Here is a 6,420-nt window from a genome sequence, read left to right as displayed (position 1 = left end):
TCCCCTCCTTGTGTGCCTCAGTTTCCCAGCACTGCCTCTTCTGTATGCAAAACAATGCTAAACAGGGTCCTGTAAGACCAACCAAAGTTCAGTGCTGCAGGCAAACTCCCTTTGAAGACTTAGAGGTAGATTTTACAAAGGTAGGACCTAGCAAAGGGAGTAAATATATTTTAGTTTGTGTCTTCACCTTTTCAGGGTAGGTTGAGGTATATCCTACTCATACAGAGAAGGCAGGAGAAGTCACTAAGGCATTGTTGAAGGACATAATTCGCAGTATGGAATGCTGCTAACCATAGGGTCAATAACAGCCCAGCCTTTGTAGCAGAAGTAGTACAGCAGGTAGTTAAGGCTTTAGAAATTAAGTGGAACTTACATACAGGCCCCAGAGTTCAGAGAAAGTGGAACACATGAACTGGACTCTCAAACAGGTTATGGCTAAGCTATGTCAGGAGACAGCCTTACCCTGGACAGATATCTTGCCTCTTGCACTCCTGCGGGTGCATTATACCCCAAGGTTCAGGATAGGTTTCTCTCCCTTTGAAATTCTCTATAGCAGACCCCTTCTCTTAATTCGGCCAAAGGGAGATTTGGGGAAAATAGAAAACTTAGAAATTCAAAATCAACTACAAGGCCTTGGGAAAACTATCCTTGAAGTCCACTGGTGGGTTACTGACCAATTGCCCATCTCTCTAGGACAGCTGTGCATCCCCATAAGCCTGGAGACCAGGTTTGGGTAAAAGATTAGAAAAAAGAGCCCCTTAAGCCAACTTGGAAGGGACCCTATCCAGTCATACCAACCACTCCCACAGCTCTCAATGTTGCAGGGCTGAACATCTGGATCCACTACTCCTGGGTGAAAGCAGCCCACCAGTAAGTGACGTCCAGCCTGAGTGGAAGGTGATCTCTGACTAGGAATACGCCCTGCAGATCACCCTCAAGAAGACAGCAGACTTGGCAGATCAACCTGCATAGGGATCCAGATAACACCCTGCTGGACTAATCCCTGCACTAATATTTTAGGATATCTCCTATTAGCAATATTCGTTACCTTGATTTTTTTTGCCTTTCTGGTTTACTGCTGCACCTGACCCAAGGAACAAGGAAGTAGGATGATTCCACTCCTACTCCTTGTTTTTCCATGTATCTTTAGTACTAAACCTACTTCCCTTCCCATCTGTCATTGTCAGGAGAAGAGACTCTGAAGCTCCAGATGTACTCCAGACCAGAAACCCTGACTGTCATTATAATCCTCTCGATAGAGAAAACACAGGTTACTGACCCCATGACATCACCCCTGTTCAGCAGGAAGTAGTTCAGAAAGAACAACAGACTTATCCTCATTCTTTAGCCTAAGGTTTTCCTTATAATCCCTAAGGCTGAAAGTCAGTTTGAGGATCAAGAGGGGGGATTGTAATGGATAAGGACAGCATAGGTGATTATAGAAACAGGGTAAAGACAGCTTTACCCCAGTCCCAGCAGAGACAGAATGCTTACTTATCTATAATCAGTCTAGTGGTCGGCAAACTCATTAGTCAACAGTGCCAAATATTAACAGTAAAACGATTGAAATTTCTTTTGAGAGCCAAATTTTTAAAACTTAAACTATATAGGTAGGTACATTGTTATTAACTTAATTAGGGTACTCCTAAGGCTTAGGAAGAGCCACGCTCAAGGGGCCAAAGAGCCGCATGTGGCTTGCGAGCCACAGTTTGCCGACCATGGGTGCGGAGCAAACCCACACTGTGGAATAATAAGTTTTCAGAGGCTTGAACTAAAACCAAGGTATACATGTTTGCAGCTAGTGGCAAGCAGGTGTCAGCTAGAAGATTTTTTATGACCTACTTTTTAGCAGAATAGCTTTTAGTTAGCCACCCCCCCCCAAAAAAAAAACCAAAACAGAATCTGGGGAATATATATATCAGGGTTCAGCAGAATAGGGTTTCTCAGCTTTTGGGAAACTGATTTCCCTGAGCCAGCAGCGCTGCATTTGGAATAAAGGTGAACTTCTGCACCTCCCAAGTGCTTGCCTGGTTTGTTTTCCTTCTTTTGGTTACTTTGTTGTAACAATATGAATGGTACAAGGTGCAAGGCACAGTGCTAAGCACTCTGGATAATATAAAGAAAATGGTCACTGCCCTCAACTCTCCTGCTTTTTGAATAGTTGAGAAATATATCAGAGGGTTTGATTATAATTTAAACAGTAGGGAATACAACACTACTCTAAAACATCTAAACATATTTCGAATCATAATGACTTCTAATAATAACTTTAGTAATACAAATGCTTTTTACCAGGAAATGATATGAGTTTAGGCAGGAATTTGTTCTACCAAGACTAGAATGTGATATCTAGATCTTCTGATTGGCCCAGAGAAGTCAGACTGTGAACAGAGTGTAAGTTATCCAGTTTCTATGTGGCCTTGGGTATATCTCTTCTCTGTATACCAGTTTGTTCTTTTGAAAAATGAGGATAGCTTTAACAGTGCTTCTATATCTGACAAGTTTATGGCTAGAAAATTTATTATTCAAGTCCCATTAACTATTTCAATATACATTTATATATGCAAGACATTTCCGTTTATGTTCTCTCTATTTTTAAATCAAAGTTTCCCCTAGTTCTATTTCTCAGGAGGATCCAGTTCTCTTTCCCCATACGATTTCCAGAACATTTCAAAACTCTTCAAATGAAAATATGCGAGTCATGACTTGTGGGTAGCAAGTTAGGACTTGTGGGGACAGTTGGGGGGAGGGCAAACTCTGAGATCTGCCAGCAATTGTTCTTCCCCTTGATTCAAATGAAGGAAAAGATCAGGTTATTTATATAGCATAAGGTTCCAGATTTTCAGGAATGAAATCTGAGCCCAGCATGTCAACATTTTGGTCTGGTCTGTCTTGGAATCTACAGTAGATAGATGCCTTTGTGCTGGGAAACATTAAGAAGGTCAATATTCTTTTCTGATTTTTTTCTTTTAAGAAAGGGTTCATTCTCACACTCTAAAGTGGTGGTATTAGATATCATCCAGATAATACACTCAATGGTTATGCCGACTTCAGTTTCAAACATAAAGCCTCAGGGCAAACAGCTTTTATGTATTCAGTTACATGTTCTTTACTTCACAGATAATGTTTTTCCACAAATACTCCAAGCTTGGGAGGAAATATAGAACTGAACAATCAGATGAAGTAAAAATAATAATGATGTTAATAACAATGATTCCCAAATTGCAAAGAACCCAGAGAGACATCAACCTGAGCTTCTCAATAGCCCACAAGTTGCTCCATAAAGGGGAACTTCATAGAAGCAGCACCTCCTGGCAAAGGTGAGCTCTGGAGTAGGACAGGCTGAAGGTCCGCCTCCTGGGTTTGCCACTGATCAGTGTGTATAACCTTGGACGGTTATTCTCTGTAAAATGAAGGACAATAATACCTTCCTGCCTGAACTATCCTGAGCATTAAAGAGATACTATTTTTCAAGTGTCTGGCACACGGTAGGCAGCACAAGGGAAACTTGAGTTTCTTTCCGGCTTCTCCTTTAAGTCTCTTCCAGCCCTAAAACACTCTGGCCCTAATCCCATTCCTTTGTTTCCATAATCCAGTCCACGTTTTAGAAAAATTCCTAATTCCCAGTCACTGCAGGAGCACACACACCTGAATTGTTTCTTTCAGTTTCCAAATTGCCACTATAACTTTCTTCCTGAGAAGTATTTGCCCCAATTCACTGTCTCTTAAAGTGTGTAGCCACAGTTGTTTTTTCTTCCCTAATTCTACTTAACTCCCCTCCCTACCCCCCACGGTGGCGGAGCAAGCTTAGAGGGAGGAGGACTGCCCCGGGACAGAGTTCTTCTCAGCTTCCGATTTCCGCTCCTCCAGGTGTTTTCGTTGCAAGCCATAGATTTAGCAAGTGTTTCCCATGTAGAAAGGGCACATGCCCAGCGCATTTTGCAGACTCCGGCTTTGGGATTAGTGGATCCCAAAATAGAGTCCCTTGGGGGGGGGTTGGTTTCTTGGAGGTTTGATTACCGCGCTTTGGAGAGAGGGCTGCTGCGCGGTGGTCCTTTGGGAAGGGAACTCCTTTAATTCCAGGCAGGCTTCAGATATATATTTATAAAAGCAACATATATAATGTATATATATTTATAACAGTAATATAACCACATTACAGAATCTTTGAAAAGTAGAGAAAAGGACAAAAAAAAACCCCCCTCCCTATTCTTAATTAGAACTCCTAACATAGCCACTGGTAGTATTTTGGTATGTTGTGTTTTTTTGTTTTGTTTTTTTTCCTTAGTCCTTTCCCAGTCCTTGCTTCATTTATTTATTTATTTGTTTGTTTTACTACACACACTTTTTGGTACCTTGCTTTTCACACTGTAAACTTTTCTAGGTAGCTATTTCATAGTTTTTTAAAATATATTTTTTATTGTTGATAGTATTACAGGTATCTCCCATTCCCCCTCCCCATCCCCCCTACCTCATAGTTCTTAGTTCTTATTATATTAGTAACTGCAGACTACCCCTACTAGATTTAGTTTCACTTATTTTACAATTTTCTTGTTGGCCCTGTAGGTGGTTCCAATGTGTCCATTGTAATTAACACTGCAATGAATATATATTAGCATAATGCCTTTCACCCACATTTTTTACTATTACCCTAAGTCATCTAGAAATTGAAATATGGGGTTAATGAGTGTGAACATATTTATGGTTCCATAAATCTTGCCCAAATGCTTCCCAAAGGGTTGAACCAATATACACTGTTACCTGCAGCTGGTCAGAGTGTCCTTTTATCACATCCTTCCCAGAACAGGCTAGCATCTTTTTAAAAATGTTGGTTGTTGGTTTTTGTTTTTGTTTTTTTTCAGGGTAACTATGGTTTGATTTACAGTGAAGGGAAACGCTCCCCCCCCCTTGACCTTGATAAATATTATTTTTCTGCTTTTGTTTTTTAAGCAAGCCTTTTGAAGTGAGTAGAATTTGAATGAAGAAAGAGGGATTAGTGAATAAAAAGTAGGAGGTTTTGCCCTACCTGGTTTGGCTCAGTGGATAGAGCATTGGCCTGTGGACTGAAGGGTCTGGGGTTCGGTTCCAGTCAGGGGCACATGCCCAGGTTGCAGGCTCAGTCAATGATTCTCTCTCATCATTGTTGTTTCTATCTCTCCCTCTCCCTTCCTCTCTGAAATCAATAAAAATATATATTTTTTTAAAAACTGGGAGGTTTTACCTGTAATGAAGTTAAAGAGCAAATGATGAATTGGAAGAAATGCATGAAAATTCTCCATGGAAAGGAAAAGAAAGGGGAGTAGGGGATGAGTTTGGGAGGCGCTAAATAGTGGAACCAAGCCCCTTGATGTGGTCCAAGCTGCAGGTGTGAGAAAGATGTATTTAGAAGCAGTGGTTTGGACCAATTGAAAGCAAAAGAGGCTGGACTCCAGACATGAAATCAGCATCAAGGATTTGGCGAAGAGATGAAAGAGAAGTGAATTTTGGATTAGTTAAAGAAATGACAGTCTGTCAGGTACAGGGGGAAAGGAATCCTCTATTCTGACTCTTATTTATTGAACACTTTCCCTGTGCTCACTTTTTGGAGGCTATCTCAATAAATCCTTACAATAACTGAAGGAGATGCATTATATCCTTATACTCATTTTACAGATGTGGAAACTGACAATATGAGGGGTTCAGTGTTGCAGCCAAGGCCTCACTTGTAATATATATTACAAGTAGCAGAGAGGAAGATTTGAAACCATATCTTCATGCTTGAAACCTAGCACCATCAGGATCAAGAACAAGATTTGGTTGAAGGAGGAAGAGAAACAGCATTTATCCAGATCATGAAAGTTTAGGGGTCAGGCCTGGGCATAAAAAGACTGGAGAGACCAATGGCCCATATACTCAAATTATTTTGGGAGGTAGGACTGAAGGTCCCCAGATTCCCAGTCTGAATCTGAACAGGTTGTCCCTGAAGGTTGCTGATCAAGGCCTAACAAGAATTCTGATTCCTAAATCCTCAGCTATTTGAAGGCCCAGTGTCTTAGAGCTTCACCACTGCCTCCTTCAGGATACCAACTCCTCTTTGGACCAGCATAGTGATTGTGAAATATCAAGGATTTCTGTTTGGCTAAATATGATTTACTCTCCCCTAGATCAATGAAATAATGTGTCTTCTGCTCAATTTCCAGTACCTCCTCTCACCCAATAAAAGTAGAAACTCTGGCCTGGCTGATGTGGTTCAGTGGTTGAGCATCGACCTATCAACCAAGAGGTCACAGTTCAATTCCAGGTCATGGCACATGCCCAGTTTGTGGGCTCAATCCCCAGTGTGGGGCATGCAGGAGGCAGCTGATCAGTGATTTTCTCTCATCATTGATGTTTCTATCTCTCCTTCCCTCCCTGTTTCTCTCTGAAATCAATAAAAATATA

This window comes from Myotis myotis, unplaced genomic scaffold, assembly GCF_014108235.1.
Source record: "Myotis myotis isolate mMyoMyo1 unplaced genomic scaffold, mMyoMyo1.p scaffold_m19_p_4, whole genome shotgun sequence".
Classification (NCBI taxonomy): Eukaryota; Metazoa; Chordata; class Mammalia; order Chiroptera; family Vespertilionidae; genus Myotis; species Myotis myotis.
This window is presented reverse-complemented; position numbering follows the sequence as displayed.